The sequence below is a fragment of the Moschus berezovskii genome, chromosome X (assembly GCF_049115385.1).
Source record: "Moschus berezovskii isolate FMDL1 chromosome X, NW_MosBer_1.0, whole genome shotgun sequence".
Classification (NCBI taxonomy): Eukaryota; Metazoa; Chordata; class Mammalia; order Artiodactyla; family Moschidae; genus Moschus; species Moschus berezovskii.
Genome location: NC_142488.1, coordinates 142,593,219 through 142,610,886, shown reverse-complemented (window position 1 = coordinate 142,610,886; position 17,668 = coordinate 142,593,219). Strand labels below are relative to the sequence as shown.

The 17,668-nt window shown below is 49.9% G+C and overlaps 1 protein-coding gene across 4 annotated transcripts in view; it reads right to left on the bottom strand.

The window, feature by feature from the left end:
* MAMLD1 (mastermind like domain containing 1) overlaps positions 1–17,454 on the bottom strand; it is a 126,821-nt gene extending 109,367 nt beyond the window's left edge. For all 4 annotated transcript variants that reach the window (XM_055393632.2, XM_055393633.2, XM_055393634.2 and 1 more), the window contains exon 1: positions 17,228–17,454. The gene's annotated coding sequence lies outside the window, so the exon portion shown is untranslated. The remainder of the gene's footprint in view (positions 1–17,227) is intronic.
* Between the last annotated feature and the right edge of the window lie 214 nt (positions 17,455–17,668).

Genomic DNA, 17,668 nt, shown 5'->3' with positions numbered 1-17,668 from the left:
CAATCTGCTGGACTTCAGGCTCTACTACAAAGCCACAGTCATCAAGACAGTATGGTACTGGCATAAAGACAGAAATATAGATCAATGGAACAAAATAGAAAGCTCAGAGATAAATCCATGCACCTATGGACACCTTATCTTTGACAAAGGCGGCAAGAATATTCAATGGAGAAAAGACAATCTCTTTAACAAGTGGTGTTGGGAAAACTGGTCAACCACTTGTCAAAGAAAGAAACTAGAACACTCCCTAACACCATACACAAAAATAAACTCAAAATGGGTTAAAGATCTAAATGTAAGACCAGAAACTATAAAACTCCTAGAGGAGAATGTAGGCAAAACACTCTCCAACATAAATCACTTTCTATTTTGTTCCATTGATCTGTATTTCTGTCTTTATGCCAGTACCATACTGTCTTGATGACTGTGGCTTTGTAGTAGAGCCTGAAGTCCATGACCCACCTCCCAGAATATTGGAAATTAAAGCAAAAACAAACAAATTGGACCTAATTAAAAGCTTCTGCACAGCAAAGGAAACTATAAACAAGGTGAAAAGACAGCCTTCAGAATGGGAGAAAATAATAGCAAATGAAACAACTGACAAAGAATTAATCTCAAAATATATAAGCAACTCCTGCCGCTCAATTCCAGAAAAATAAACAACCCAATCAAAAAATGGGGCAAAGAACTAAACAGACATTTCTCCAAAGAAGACATACAGATGGCTAACAAACACATGAAAAGATGCTCAACATCACTCATTATCACAGAAATGCAACTCAAAACCACTATGATGTACCATTTCATGCCAGTCAGAATGGCTGCTACCCAAACGTCTACAAGCAATCAATGCTGGAGAGGGTGTGGAGAAAAGGGAACCCTCTTACACTGTTGGTGGGAATGCAAACTAGTACAGCCACTATGGACAACAGTGTGGAGATTCCTTAAAAAACTGGAAATAGAACTGCCATATGACCCAGCAATCACACTCCTGGTCATACACACCGAAGAAACCCAGAATTGAAAGAGACACATGTACTCCAATGTTCATCACAGCACTGTTTATAATAGACAGGACATGGAAGCAACCTAGATGTCCATCTGCAGACGAATGGATGAGAAAGCTGTGGTACATATAGACAATGGAGTATTACTCAGCCATTAAAAAGAATACTTTTGAATCACTTCTAACAAGGTGGATGCAACTGGAGCCTATTATACAGAGTGAAGGAAGCCAGAAAGTAAAACACCAATACAGTATACTAATGCATATGTATGGAATTTAGAAAGATGGTAATGATAACTCTGTATACGAGACAGCAAAAGAGACACAGATGTATAGAACCATCTTTGGGACTCTGTGGTAGAGGGTGAGGGTGGGATGATTTGGGAGAATGGCATTGAAACATGTATATTATCATATGTGAAATGAATCGCCAGTCTCGGTTCGATGCATGAAACAGGATGCTCGGGGCTGGTGTACTGGGATGAACCAGAGGGATGGGATGGGGAGGGAGGTGGGAGGGGGTTCAAGATGGGGAACACATATACACCCGGGGCAGATTCATGTCAATGTATGGCAAAACCAATACAATAATGTAAAGTAACTAGCCTCTAATTAAAATAAATAAATTTTTAAAATAATTAAAAAAAAAAAAACTAAAAATAGAATTGCCATATGATCCAGCAATACTACTCCTAGGCATATATCTGGAAAAGAAGAAAACTCTAATTTGAAAAGATACATGCACTTCAATGTTCACAGCAACACTATTTATAATACCCAAGACATGGAAACAACCTAAGTATCTATCTACTGATGAACAAATAAAGCAGATGTAGTGTATATATACAAAGGAATACTACTCAGCCATTTAAGAAAGAATGAAATATTGGTATTTGCAGCAACATCCCATCTCTAGGATGGACCTAGAGATTATCATACTAAGTGAAGTCAGACAGAGAAAGACAAATATCGTATGATATCACATATGTGAAATCTAGGAAAATGATACAGATGAACTTTGGAAAGCAGCAACAGACCCACAGACACAGAAACAATCTTATGGTTACCAAAGGGGAAAAGGGTCTGAGAGGGATAAATTAGGAGTTTGGGATTAGCAGATACAAACAAATATATACAGAATAGATAAACAACAAGGTCCTTACTGTAGAGCACAGGGAACTATATTCAGTGTCATGTAATAAACTACAATGGAAAAGAATCTGAAAAGAACAGTTGCTATATACCAGAAACTAACACAACACTGTAAATCAACTGTACTTAATAAAAATAAAGTACTAAAGAGAAAATAAAAGTGCAGCCTTGCCCAACATCCCCCAACTCCCTTTCCTGATTCATTTTGCTTCAAGATACATCACTTTCTAACATATTATAGTTTTTACATATTAATCTTGCTGTTATTTGTCTCCCCCACTAGACTATCGTCCATGAGGGTTTTTTCTGTTTTGGTCACTCTTATATCCCTGACACATCATTAACTGGCATAAGTTATTTCACCGTGGGTATTTAGTAGCCCGGAGAAGGCAATGGCAAGCCACTCCAGTACTCTTGCCTAGAAAATCCCATGGATGGAGGAGCCTGGTAGGCTGCAGTCCATGGGGTCGCTAAGGGTCGGACACGACTGAGTGACTTCACTTTCACTTTTCACTTTCACACATTGGAGAAGGAAATGGCAACCCACTTCAGTGTTCTTGCCTGGAGAATCCCAGGGATGGGGGAGCCTGGTGGGCTTCTGTCTATGGGGTCACACAGAGTCGGACACGACTGAAGTGACTTAGCAGCAGCAGCAGCAGCAGCAGCATTTAGTAGCCTTTTACGTCTTAACTCTCATGTATCTGCTTATTCTACCTTCCATCCATCCGTCCACCCATTCATTTATCCCCATCCATCCATTTTCCAACAGTGACTGGCACAAAATAGACACATACACACAAAATCTTTGCTGAATCAGCTTTTCAAAATGATTTCTGAACAGTTCCTGAAGTGATCAGCATCCAAGTTCCAGCTTCATCCTGACCCCACCTTCCTGCTGTTCAGGGGGTGAAAGGAGAGGCAGCCTGATATCCCCGTCCTCAACCCCGAGAGGGTCCACAGGAGAGAGAAGGGTCTTAGGCACTGCCCTCTTTCCCCACCTCCCTTTCTGCTTTGATCTCAAGGCCAATGCTCTTAAATCTGTGTGAGGGGGAGGGAATAGATACATTTTTCCAAAAGGCAGACAGCCTTCCGGAACTATGTGGGCAGAGAAGCATATATACTTAAAAGTGCTAGAGTGATTTTCATCTTTTTTTTGGACTTGATGTCCTCCTTTTTCAGACAATTACTGAAATTAACCACTAGAAAAGATTTAAAGGTCATATAATCCACTGGTCAAATCACATTCTTCAAATAGAATAATCCCAACCAATAAAAAGAAAAATCTCAGAGAGTTCACCATCCCTCTAGGCCAGCCCCTCACTGTAGTCAAGGGACGTACAGGGCCCAGAGAGGGAAAGGGACTTATCCAAGGCCACACAGTGAGGCAGCAGAGCTTAGCCTGGCCTCCAGGCTGCCTCCCTCTCAGACCAGGATCTCTCCAACTCTACAAACCCACAGTAGTCCTGTCCCAGGCCAGAGGAGGTGGTAGCCAGGCCCAGGGAATAGGTTGGGCCGGAACCAAGAGAAACAGTCCTAGAGCTGGTGGCTCTGTGGGGACAAGCTGGGTTGAGTTTGTAAGAACCCCATGAACTATAGGTGGTCAATACATTTACATGGTTAGAAAACTGACAAACAAGCAAACCTGGTGAGTACTATGGGTGCAAACAGTGGTGCAAAATCTTCTCTTAGACAAGACAGCTAGTCACTGCAAAAATCGGGGGTGGGGTGGGGCGGGGCTGGGGGCTTGGTTCTTTTTTTTTTCTCATAATGAAAATTAGCAAATATGAAGTCAAACCCAAAGCATCTTACATGTTTAAATTAAAATCATTTAAAATAATAAGGTCCCAAGGACCAACCCCCCCCTCCCCGTTATTTAAAAAAAATTTGGCTTATTTAAAATTAGGCCATCAAAAGTATTTAGCTGCGAACAACTCAGGTGCTGGGGACAGAGATGGGGACAAAAACCCCCTTTTGATAAGCTAATATTTGATGGCTAGAAATGACAATCTCTCAGTCCTCTATTCTACTGGCTACAGGCCCATCCCAGCTGGAAGACTGGGTGCTTCTTCTGTAACGGTCTATAACCTATGGGGTGGGGCAAAGAGCCCTCAAGTGGGCTGACAGCAGGAATGCCTGAGTCCAGGGTCAGCTCAGCTCCTGGTGGCTTGCTGGGGGATCCAGCCCCAGCATCCTCATGTGTAAAAGCAGGGGTCTCTAAGAGAATTCATGATTTTTCCATTCTTTGAAGTGAAAGTCACTCAGTCGTTTCCCACTCTTTGCAACCCCATGGACTATAGAGTCCATGGAATTCTCCAGGCCAGTATACTGGAGAGGGTAGCCTTTCCCTTATCCAGGGGATCATCCCAACCCAGGGATCGAACCCAGTTCTCCCATATTGCAGGCAGTTTCTTTACCAGCTGAGCCCCAAGGGAAGTCCCAAAATACTGGAGTGGGTAGCCTATCCATTCTCCAGGGGATCTTCCCAACCCAGGAATTGAACCGGGGCCTCTTGTATTGCAGGCAGATTCTTCACAAACTGAGCTATCAGGAAAGCCCATTCTTTGGCCCTACATAAATCCATATCCACTTTTTGTTTTTACCCAAACTTCTGCAAGTCTTCTCTGTAACAATCACAGTCTCCACCTACCAAACTAAAACAAAACCCCCACGCTTTCAAGCCTCGGGTCGTTTCAAACACAAATTATGATTTCTGCTTTTCAAATATTGTAATTAAAGTGTTAGTTGCTCAGTCATGTCCGACTTTTTGTGACCCCCATGGACTCTAGCTCACCAGGCTCTTCTGTCTGTGGGGATTCTCTAGGCAAGAATACTACATTGGGTAGCCATTCCCTTCTCCAGGGTATTTTCTGATCTAAGGATCGAACCCGGGTCTCCTGCACTGCAGGGAGATTCTTTATTACTGAGCCACCAGGGAAGCCTGGCAACCAGAGAAGCATGAAATGGCAGAGGGGGGCAGAGCGTTCAGATTCCCCTCGTCAATCCCTTCACTGTACGGATGGGGAAACTGAGGCTTCTACTGGACTTGGAGCACAAGTTGGTCAACCCCTACATGAATATTCTTCCCACTGTGGAACTAGGGATGCTCCCAGACTCAGAAATTTGGTTGCAAACAGGGAATCTGCCAAAGGGCAAACAGAAACTGCCATACTTTCTGATTGAAGAAGCACTGCTGTTTCAGTTGATGATGTGATGATATATGAAATTACCAGGTGGCATCTGCTTCTCTGATGACTCAGTTGGTAAAGAATCCGCCTGTAATGCAGGAGACCTGCGTTCAATCCCTGGGTCAGGAAGATCCCCTGGAGAAGCGAATGGCTACCCACTCCAGTATTCTTGTCTGGAGAATCCTATGGACGGAGGAAGCTGGTGGGCTATAGTCCATAGGGTCCCAAAGAGACATGGCTGAACAACTAACACTTTCAGTATCTTTCAACGTTCAGCTATCTGCTTTCCAGGGGCCTGTACGATTCCTCCCCTCCAGATAAACAATGAAGCTAAGGCCGAGACACTCCAGAAAAGCCGGTATTGAGCACCCATGTTCATCATCCTCTCCACTATGCCAACCTGGTGAATCGGCTGGTTCGACTAAAGAAAGAAAGGGTGTGGGGACACCTCAGTCTGTCTGCAATCCAGTCCAAAGCCAACCAGCACTGCTCTTTATAAAGGACAGGGAAAGCCCAAGCCCCTTCGCAGATCCCATCTGCTAATTTCCATGGCAGGCAGACATGGAGCCTCCTCCACGGTGCTGGGCCACACCCCCTGGCCCCACTCAAGAGCCAGAGGGCTGGGCAAGCAGGACCCTTAACCAGGCATGGCCTTGGGAACTGTCTAAATCCCAAGACACACATGCCCTATCCTTCCCAAGCCAGACTCTTTTATGCTAACTTGCCTGCGTGTAAATTACACGATCTCAAAGAAAAGGACAAAAGGACACTCATGTCTAAAGAGACCTACTTTTCTTTAATTTCTTGGGCCAAATTGGAAGGCAAAATGAAGAGTAACCAATCAGCAACCCGAGAGCGTGCCCACACCTGCTGTTTGTAAGACCAGCTTACCAACACCATCTTGCTGGAATCTGCCATGATACCATTAAGCTAGGTAGAGCTGGCCTTCTCATACATCCATCTGACAAATGAAGACACTGAAGGCAGCTTCATGAACTTGAACAAATCCCACAGGTGCTCAACACATGGCACCAATGGCAAAAACTCACTGTTCTTCCCACCACAGCACAGCATTTCTGCCCAAATGGTAACCAGCAATGAGGCCACAATGTGGCACAGCCCAAGGTGCCACGCTGAAACATTCTTAACCCATCTCAAACGATCCCTGAGGGAGCCATGAATGGCTTCCAGAAAGGTCTATGAGCCCCTGAAATTAGACACAGCATTGCATATAATTCATAAAGAAGTCCGTGAGCCCCACAAGGCAAAGAGCTGACCCTGCTTTAGAGAGTCAGGAATCATTTTAGGTATGATCTGGGGCTCAAGAATACACGGAAGAGCTGTACAAAAAAGATGTTCACAACCCAGATAATCACGATGGTGTGATCACTCACCTAGAGGCAGACATCCTGGAATGTGAAGTCAAGTGGGCCTTAGGAAGCATCACTACAAACAAAGCTAGTGGAGGTGATGGAATTCCAGTTGAGCTATTTCAAATCCTGAAAGATGATGCTGTGAAAGTGCTGCACTCAAAATGCCAGCAAATTTGGAAAACTCAGTAGTGGCCACAGGACTGGAAAAGGTCAGTTTTCATTCCAATCCCTAAGAAAGGCAATGCCAAAGAATGCTCAAACTACTGCACGATTGCACTCATCTCACACGCTAGTAAAGTCATGCTCAAAATTCTCCAAGCCAGGCTTCAACAATACGTGAACTGTGAACTTCCAGATGTTCAAGCTGGTTTTAGAAAAGGCAGAGGAACCAGAGATCAAATTGCCAACATCCACTGGATCATCAAAAAAGCAAGAGAGTTCCAGAAAAACATCTATTTGTGCTTTATTGACTATGCCAAAGCCTTTGACTATGTGGATCACAATAAACTGTGGAAAATTCTGAAAGAGATGGGAATACCAGACCACCTGTCCAGCCTCCTGAGAAACTTGTATGCAGGTCAGGAAGCAAGAGTTAGAACTAGACATGGAACAACAGACTGGTTCCAAATAGGAAAAGGAGTATGTCAAGGTTGTATATTGTCACCCTGCTCATTTAACTTATATGCAGAGTAAATCATGAGGAACGCTGGGCTGGAAGAAGCACAAGCTGGAATCAAGATTGCCGCGAGAAATATCAACAACCTCAGATACGCAGACGACACCACCCTTATGCTAGAAAGTGAAGAAGAACTAAAGAGCCTCTTGATGAAAGTGAAAGAGGAGAGTAAAAAAGTTAGCTTGAAGCTCAACATTCAGAAAACTAAGATCATGGCATCTGGTCCCATCACTTCATGGGAAATAGATGGGGAAACAGTGTCAGACTTTTTTTTGGGTTCCAAAGTCACTGCAGATGTTGACTGCAGCCATGAAATTAAAAGACGCTTACTCCTTGGAAGGAAAGTTATGACCAACCTAGACAGCATATTAAAAGGCAGAGACATTACTTTGCCAACAAAGGTCTATCCAGTCAAGGCTATGGTTTTTCCAGTGGTCATGTATGGATGTGAGAGTTGGACTGTAAAGAAAGCTGAGCGCTGACGAATTGATGCTTTTGAACTGTGGTGTTAGAGAAGACTCTTGAGAGTACCGTGGACAGCAGAGAGGTCCAACCAGTCCATCCTAAAGGAGATCAGTCCTGGGTGTTCATTGGAAGGACTGATGTTGAAGCTGAAACTCCCAATACTTTTGCCACCTGATGCGAAGAGCTGACTCATTTGCAAAGACCCTGATGCTGGGAAAGATTGAAGGCAGGAGGAGAAGGGGATGATAGAGGACGAGATGGTTGCATGGCATCACCGACTCAATGGACATGAGTTTGGGTAAACTCTCGGAGCTGGTGATGGACAGGGAGGCCTGGTGTGCTGCAGTCCATGGGGTCACAAAGAGTCGGACACAACTGAGTGACTGAACTGAACTGGGACTCAAGAGACCAGCCAGGGTTGGCTTCCATGAAATTAAGCTCAGAAGAGTCTTGGCAGTTAGGTGGTCCTGGCCATGTTCCAGTCTCAAGGACAGAACCAGCTTTATGTGGGCAGGATGCCATGGGGCTGGGGAGGGGCTCCCAAAAAGGGGCTTTCTAACTGTTGAACCCCTCCTACCTGTACCCTGAAGAGCAGATGCTCACCAAGGAATGACAACAATTACATCCCATAATTCCAGTAAGAGGTTCCAGATTTTCCCTAGTAAGGAAATCACAGGGCTCAGTGGTCAATATAAGAGCTTTTTCTGCAATATAAGAGCTGCAGAAGGGTTTGATCCCTGACTCTGGAAGATCCCCTGGAGCAGGAAATGACACCCCACTCCAGTATTCTTGCCTGGAGAATCCCACAGAGGAACCTGGTGGGCTACAGTCTATAGAGTCGCAAAGAACTGGACAAGAGTGAAGCGATTTAGCACACACATGCACAAGAGAATCAAATGAAGGCACAGAGGGTGAGGACGGTGCCTTTTCAGGTAAGGGCGAGTGGGCAGATCTAGGATGCAGGAAGGGGCAAATTGGGGCACTGAACCCAAACTACTGTGCTTAGAATTTTGCAAAGGACCAATCCAAATGCATGACTGAAAAGGCCAGGCAGGCTGTCCTCAGCCATGGGTGGAGCAAGGGTTTCAGACCTAGCCCTCTCTGTCTGGGTCCCACTTTCCAGAGAGGACAGACTGAGGGTACTAAGAGAGACAGTGCCAGCTTCTAGTTCTCAACTTCTGGGTCAAAGCATGTTCTAAAAGGCAAAGGGCCTCCCCTTTCAGGGAGGAAATGAACAGGGATCATGCTTCTCAGCTTCTGAGACAGTGTGTGTGTGTGTGTGTAAGTAAATGAACCAGGATCGTGTGTGTGTGTGTGTGTGTGTGTAAATGAACCAGCTTCTGAGACTGTGTGTGTGTGTGTAAATGAACCAGGATCGTGTGTGTGTGTGTGTGTGTAAATGAACCAGCTTCTGAAACAGTGTGTGTGTGTGTGTAAATGAACCAGGATCATGTGTGTGTGTGTGTGTGTGTGTGTGTGTGTGTGTGTGTGTGTAAATGAACCAGGATCATGCTTCTCAGCTTCTGAGACAAGAGTGTGTATGTGTGCACAAGTTCAGCTCTGCACGACTTCCCCGGGCAAGGCCCCACAACCAGCTCGTGTGTCCAGATGTGAAAGACTCCTGTCTGAGAAGCCAGACTTCCCAGCCACCCTGGGGTGGGGAAGGGGTCTCTATTAGCCACTGCTGCTGTTTGGGGATAAAGAGACCTGCAAGGCTGCCAGGGGGCTGCTGCTCCAGTGGGAGAGGCAATGGAGGGGGAAGGAGAGCCGCCTGCTCGGAGCATCCCTGTAGCTTAATCCTGCAATTTCACTGTCACTGCACTCTGAACGGGTTCTGCCTCAGGAGCAGGCCCTTGGGAGGCTCCAATTTGATAATGGCCTCACCTCTGCTGAGGAACCAGACCTTGCCACCTGCCCTATTAGAGGACAGGATGGGCTCCCAGGCTCCCCTCCTGTGCAGACCATTAGTCATGCGCCAAAGACAAAACATAGGCCATAAGTTGGAGCACTGGCTGCCCCGCTGGGATTAGTGCAGTGACACTTTCCATATTTTCAGGGCTCATTTTGAGGGTTGTGGCTGCGAGGACCACAATAATATCATAACATATAACCATAATGCTCTGTACCCCATCGCTGGCAGATCGCTAGGAACAACCAGACTGTTCACTTTTACTCGAATGTCAGAACCATTATTTTAACACCAAGTGTGTCCTATTTGACTCCATATCCCTCCATATGGATGTGAGAGTGGTGGCAAAATGAAATGGCATACTTCTTTGAGCTTTTGTTACATGTTCATGTGGCAAACTGAGAAGAAAATGTAGTAATTAGAGGTTAAATTAATCCTTGACAGACAAGCGGCTTAGAAACGCCCTCCTCCCCAAACCCAGCATAAAGCTCACCAGTCTTTGAGAATTAGACACGCAAAGCATGTGACATTGGCAACCGCACTGAAACTACTGTCCCACTTAAAATTCCAAAGTCGGCGTTGCAACCTCCAGGTGCAGATCTTACACACTGAGATCTCATTAAGAACAAAACCCAAACAACCCCTGCCACTGCCAACAAAGCCCACCCAGCCAAGCCCTCCGAGGGGCTGATGGCCCCACACTCCATCAGCAACTTGAAAACAAGATGTGACACACGCCTTTCGGAGGCACCACAGCCTTGGCCCTGTCTGATCCTTCACTTACAACCTCTGATTTCAGCTGGAAGGGAAAAGCCCTGTGACTTTACAGAAGAGGAAGTAGGGCCCAGAGAGGAGGCCCGACTTCCCTGAGGTTGCACAGTGAGGGGAGCCCTAAAGAAAGAGAAGTCCAGTCTCCCACTCTCAGGTAAGTACTAAGTTTGGAATGCCTGCTTAGCACCCATGGGACTTTCCTCTTCCATCCTGAACATTCTGTAAGCATCTGAGTGTGCAGGTACATTAGTTTACCCGTGACAATTCTCTGCAGGAACTGGGGTCACCTGGCCAGGGGGTCTCCAAAAAGGAAAGCAAGGCTGGATCCTGTCCCCTGTGCTGTTCGTGTGACGTGGGGTGTTCAGGTTCAAACACTGGCAAAATGGAAAAGCACTGTTAAGGATGGGGAAGAGGGCTCGGGACAGCTGAACAGAGGACTTGAAATTGTCTGAAGCATTCAGGATGACAACTTAGAGCTGTCATCAGGCCTTTAGTTCCAAAAGGCCCACACTTCCTCTCCAGAGATGGAAGAGCGCACAAGCCGGGGTCACCGGGTCCTTCTAAGGCAGATATCATTCAATAGCTCAGGCCCTAAGGCCTTCACAGGCCTCTTCTAGAAGCAGCAGAAATCAAGTCCAGATCTTCCCACAGGCGGACGAGAGGAAGAAGCGCAGGGTGGAAGCTCACGCTCAGCTCATCCTCCTCTGGGCCTTCTGGAACAATTCTCAGTCTTAGGAAAGCAGCATTTCCCACTTAACGGGTTACTTACTGGGCAGAGCAAGCAGCAGGGCACCCTGGGAGGGGAAGGTGGTTGGGATGTCCCATCAAAGCTGGGGCTGGGCTGTGTGCCCAGGGGCATGGCGTGGGTCAGAGGGCAGCCACGGCAGGACTTAAGCCCTGTCCCTGGAAGGCTTCACTCTGGGGAGCCAATAGTCAGCAAAGCCCCCCACTATGCCTCACCCCACAGTGACAAATCTGATCACTTTGGGAATTATGAAGAGGTCAGATGAAATTGGGGAGCTTCTCTGAATGGGGAGAAAGAAGAAAGCAATGGAGTGGGAGAGGGAGGGAATCCAACTGTTTTTTTTTTTCTATCCCCTCCCCTTGCAGAAAATGCTCCTGGTGCTTCAGCTGCCAGGCTGGTCTCTTGCGAGCAGGACCCCATGGGACGATGCACTGAAATCCTGGCAGGTAAATAGTGTAACACAAGCCAAGCCCCTCATCTCCTCAGGGATCCCTCCCCCACTAACTGCCCAAGGCCTCCCCGGAGCCCGATGTTCTTCCTCTGCGACACTTGCAGATGAAATTATGACACAGTGATGATAGAAACAAGTAATAAGCACTGCCATAAAACTCAGTCAGGTTCGTACAGATTAATGAAGTTTGTCGCCTCAAAGTCCGGAAGAAAGTTCAGGACTCAGGGTCTGCAAAATCAGATTGTTCCCACTGAGCCTGGTGACGCTGCTTTCCTCCCGTACAGTTGACTGCTGCTGCCTAGGTTACCCCAGTGGCTGGCGTTCTGAGAGGTGTATGATGGGAACTGGTTTATTGTGCTGATCCATAGTAAGTGACTCCTGTTCCCCGATCATTTATCTCCCTCCCCAACCACATCTGGGTCGGTCTATTCACGCTCTCAGCATTCTATCTGCTCCAACAAACACTCAGCCTTTTCTGCTTGGATAAGGAGATTTTTTAGTTACATCCATTATATGTGTATCAACATTTATGGCAGCAAAATAATTGCCAGAGAGCTCAGAGGACAAAAGGTCCTCCCTCATAATGTGATAGGTAAAAAAAAAAAAAAAGAAAAAAATCAATATTAACATCAAGCAGGACAGTGGCAGATTCTTACATGGCTGCTGTGTCCTCCAATTTGGAAATGTGATTTTTAAAACATCTGGCTGGACTAGGAAGCAGTGAGTACAGAGCTCATACTCCAGTGGGGCACATGTGTGGAGGGGGAAGGCCTTTTTGTCCTTGAAACCTTGACTAAGTTAACTGCAAAGCACCAAATCTGTTCTATACTAGATGAGTCCTTTGGAGACATGCCAGTCTAATTTCAAAGACCTTGAGTCCCGTTATCTGGAAACCAACCCAGTGATGAAGTGGCCAGCCATCAGCAGGTCCTCAGATCACGAGATTAGAGGTACCAGACAGGAAGCCCTGCAGGTTGCTTTCCAGCCTCCAGCATCCATGCTTCTGGGTTAGAAGTTCACATGGGTGAAAGACACAGAGAGGGAACACTTTCCACTTCTGTGTTGTTTGGATCGACCTTCTGTCCTTGTTTTCTTCCTCTCTTTTCTTGCTGCTCCTCAAAATCTCAGCTCCATTTCTTTACCTATCTAGGCCCCGCCCCCACCCCAATAGTATTTCAGTTCCCCACAAAATGACTATTTCATTCATAAATCACAGAATGTTAGAGCTGGAAGGCACTCGGACTCCAAGGTCATGGTGGGGGGAGGGGGACAAGGAGGAAGGATGGACTTGCCCAAGATCACTGTGCCAGTTAGTGGGGATATTGTTCTAGAACACAAGTTTCCCAGCTCTTAGGCTAATGATCTCCCGAATGCATCACAGCAGAAAAAAAAAAATCAGAATCTTAGAAAAAGTTTACGGCAGATAGGAAGCCCCTTTAAAGAAGGCGAGTGGTTCTTCTGCTGTCAGAAGAACCACTTGCCCAAGATCAGTTTCTGCCCATTTCAAAAACTGAAACAGCAGTTGAGTTTCCTAGGGAGAATCTACTAACAGGCATATTTTAAGCCTTTAGGTGATCCGCTTAAAAGGAAAAAAAAAATGATATTAAATGTGCTGGCCAACCTTGACAAAATCCCTTTCCTCAGTGCAAAGAATCAACCATGGTAAATCTCTTACCCTAACATGCAGTGAATGTATGGCCCCCGTCCCCACCCCAGCAACAGGCTATTTCCTAGTTGAGCTTAAAAATTCAATGACGTTCCTATTTCAACCCACACATCTGTGTCACTGTCAGCGTCAGTGGCAGGAAAACAGAAGTCACCCTTTGCTAATGATTTCCTAACATGGAATTTCCTCGTATCTCCTCAAGTCTTTCTTTTTCTAATGCCAAATTGTTTTCTACCCCCCACCCCCACCTTCTCAAACACATTGTACTGAAGGAAAACTGGAAATGGTCCCAGGCAGAAGACAATGCTTTCTAAGGAGATCTTAAAAAGAAAAGCTGCAGTTCTTTGTGATATTTTTAAGAGGTGGGGAGAGAATTGCTCGTTTTTCTAAAGCCAGTACCAACAAAACAGAGATTCCCTTCTGGGCATCTTGGAATCTTTCAGTCTGGCTCTCTTTCCCTTCTCCCGCCTCCTTCCCAAGTTCCACTTTGAGCAACATTCATACAACCAGTGCTGAAGGTAACACGCTCAAGCAGTGGAGGCACGCGTGGGACGAGGCCAAGGGCAGGGACGAGGCCAAAGGCTCTCAGGGCCAGGGACGATCTTTGCAGAACTAACGAAGCACAAAGCAATATAGGCGCCCATGACGTTTCTCCTCTGGAGAATATCGTATTTAATATGCACAGTGGTCACAGAGAGAAAGGAGGGCTGTTACTTTAAGGGGAAATCGCTGATTAGCTGCTCAGGCTGGCAGCAAACAGCTGGTCTGTCCGGCAGGTTCAAGGCCATTTCAGCTTCTCTCTTACGGAGGCACCATATGTTCCATCTCGCACATCAGCAGCTTTATTTGCCAATGATCTTGTTCCAGAAGGGAAGCACAAAGGGGGAGGAGAAGGTAGACCCCGTGTTTACCCTTTGAGTACTTTCCTGTGGTTTTTAGATGCAATGGGGATGTGTATGTTTCGAGGGTGGGGATAGTTAACGCTTCTCCTTCTATTCCAAAGACCAGAGAACAAACGTCGGATCAACAGTTACGAATACCCTCCAGAGATCGGAGGAGAGTGCAGTAGGGGAAGGACACGTGAAAAGGCACGCATACTACGTGGCCAGGAGATTAAACGGGAAGATGGGGTGGAGGCGGGCCAAAGAGATCTGGAGGAATCTGCTCAGGAGACCGACCAGTCGAGTTCGGGCCCCGCCTACTTATCCTGATTTGTCAATTTTTCTTATGGCCAGTATTCCATTTCTGAACAAACCTCACAAGTAAACCAGCGGACCCGTCAGGGGGGTGGGGGCGGGGCCAGTCAGGCCTACAGTCTGGCTAAAGGTTACCGTAAACAGTACGTTGAACATTCCTCAGCGCAAAACCGACTTCCCGCAAGTTTGGGGGTGGGGGTGGGGGGGTGGTGGGGTGGGGCAGGGCAGGTGTCAGGGATACCAGCCGGCTGAATCCTCACTCCAACTAATGCCGGGAACCCGTGGGTTCTTAACACCCCCAAGTGCCCGCCCTTGGATCCCTACTCAGGCGGCCGACTCTTCACAGTCCAGAGGTGCGCCCTAGTCCCCACTGCCTGCCCGGGCTGCACGAACCTCGGAGGGGAGGTGGCAGTCCCGACTCCCTCCCTCCATGCAAAGGTGCCCCGCGGAGCGTTTGAACCCCTGTGGAGGAGGCTTCGGGCGGCTGGAGGGTGCAGGGGGAGGGAAGGGTGCAGTCGCGGGGTGGCGAACGCCTCAGAGTCGCCGCCATCGTTTCAGCCGTCGTCTCAGCCACCAGCAGGTGCGATAGCCACCCCGAGTCCTAACGGCCAGGGGCGCGGGCTGCAAAGCGAAACTGAGGCAAGGGCTCCCCCTATGCCCGGGACCGGCCAGTGCAGCGGCGAGCGGCGAGCAGCGTCCGCCCATCCCGCGGAGCGTGTGCAGCCTCTGGCCCCCGCGCCAGCCCGCAAGCCTAGCCGCACGCCCAGCCGTCCAGGCGGCAGGGGGCCCCGGGTGTCCACGGCGGGACTGCCCGGCGCACTCCCAGCGCCAGGAGCCGGAGGCTCCCCACACCTTCCGAGATTCCTGCCGAGTGGCTTCGAGACCCAGCGCCCTCCCCCACCGCCTACACTTGCCCTCCTGTCCCAAGCCGCTCGAAGCCACTGGGAGGCAGCCGCCCCCGCCCCTTGCCTCTGCGTCCCTTTCCCCTTCCCTCTCTCTAGCCTCCAGGGAAACAAAGGGGCTTTTTATAAAGCGAATTGGCGGCGACGGGGATGGGAGGGAGGGGGGGAATCTATAAAGACAAGAAGAGGCGGGGTGAGGGATGAAGCTGAACGGCCTTGGGGAGCCCCAAGCGACCGTGGCGGCCAGGAAGCCCCAGCGGGAGCGCGGCCGACCCCCCAGTCCGCGAACACTCGGGTGAGGGCCCGCGCCCGCGGAAGGCTGGGCTGCCCCGTTGAGATGCTGCTTGCTGGCTCGCCAAAGCCTGGGAACGGGATCGCCCCGGCCGCGGGACCCAGGCTGGGCGGCGCGATCCCTGCGGGTTATCCCCTGGGAGACCCGGGCCCTCTCCTCTTCCCAGCTAACTCTTTCGAAATTGCTCAGGCTTGGGGAGAGTTTGCGTCTTTGTTCCAACGAGGCAGCCTCTCGTACAGCCGGCTCGCTCGCCCTCACAAAGTCCGGGAGCTGGTCTTGATCGGCTACCTGCAAATGGCACGTTCGCCGTGGGGACGGCGCCCTGGGGGGAATTCCTTCTGCTGCCGAACAACGACAAGCCACCTCAGCAAGTGAAGTCGCTTCTCTCCACGTCCCTGAGCCATCCTGTGCTCCCGCCCGCGTACACACTCACACCTACAATCGGGGCGGCCCAAACGGCCGCACCCGGCTGCAGGGGCACGACGGGGCAAAACCCCGGCCCGAAGTGCGTCTGTTTGCTCAGGTTCCGACTACTTCAGGGCAGTTTTCTGCAATCTAATCCTATTAGTGTCTACTCAGTCCGCATTTAATCACGAATCAAAATCAGACGGTACGGCCAGCTTTCCAAGAGGCTTCCGACACGGTGCCTCGGGATGGAGCCTGGCCGAGCCAACTGGCCGTGAAAAGTATTTGGCGGCGCTCCGGGGGGCTTCCCGCCCACCCTTGTTGGCGCTGGATTTTGCCGCTGCTCCGAGGCCTGGGAGCTCGGGTCGCGGGGGCGCCGGGAGCTCCGGGCAGGAGCCCAGCCGGGGCTGCCTCCGGCCGCCAGCTCTGCTCGGAGCTGCTCTCCAGAGGAGAATTTGGCAGGGAAGGGAGCGAGAGGCGGCGGGCTCGGCGCGCGCACACTACACACTCCCATTCGGTGGCGGCAAACTGGCTACGGGTGGGGGTGGGGGGTGAATCCTGCGCCCAGCACCCACTGCCGACTGGTCCAGGCTCTGGGAGCCGGGATGCGAAGGCAGCGTCGCCAGTGGCATCCTGACAGTGAGAGGCTCTAGGTGCGCCAGGACCGAGCGGGAGGCTCCTGGTGGCCCAGGGCGGCCGGGGGAGCCCTCGTGGCCCGTGCCCCTCTGCCTTCCCTCCTCAGTGCTTGACTGCCCCTGCCCGATTCCAGATAGCCCGCGGGCGCCGGGGTGCAGGCACAGGCCACGGTCCCGGGCGATGCGAGGTGTGCTCCGCTCGGCCCGGCCAGTTAGAGAAGGGGGCGACCGCGCGCAGTGCCAGGTGGGCCGTGTGCTTGGAGCAAACTTCAGGGTCCCCTGGCCCTCAGTAACCCGGGGTCTGCGCTCCTGCTCGACTCAGGCCACAAGTGGGGGCCACAAGTGCAGCTCGGCGCCCCCAGAGCATTCGGACCTCCCACGCCCGCCCTCAGCCTTACTCTGTTGCGGAGCTCCCGCGGCAGCGGCGGCGGGGGCAGTGCCCAAGGGGCAGACTGCCGCCGGCGAGGGCAGCCTGGCCTCCAGCGCCCGCCGAGCGGCCCGGCTGGGTGGCAGATCTCCCCCGGCTAGCGGCCGGTGCCCCCGAGCCCGCCCGCCGCCGGCCGCTTCACCTCGCGGCCAAGTTCATGCCGGCGGCGCTGCAGCGGCGGCCTCAGTCTGCTAGCTCCATTCCCACCGCCCGGCTCCGCGCCGCGCGCCCGGAAGGTGGAGTTTTGGGGCTTTAAGTTACTGATAGGCATTTCTCACTGCTGTGTCACTCGGGGAGGAGGAGACACGCACGCCGCACACTCACACACCCTCACACTCAAGGCGACGAGCGGCTCCGGCCTTAAAGGGGAAGCCGCGCTGCCCCGCCCGCGACCCCGCCGGACCGGGAGTCC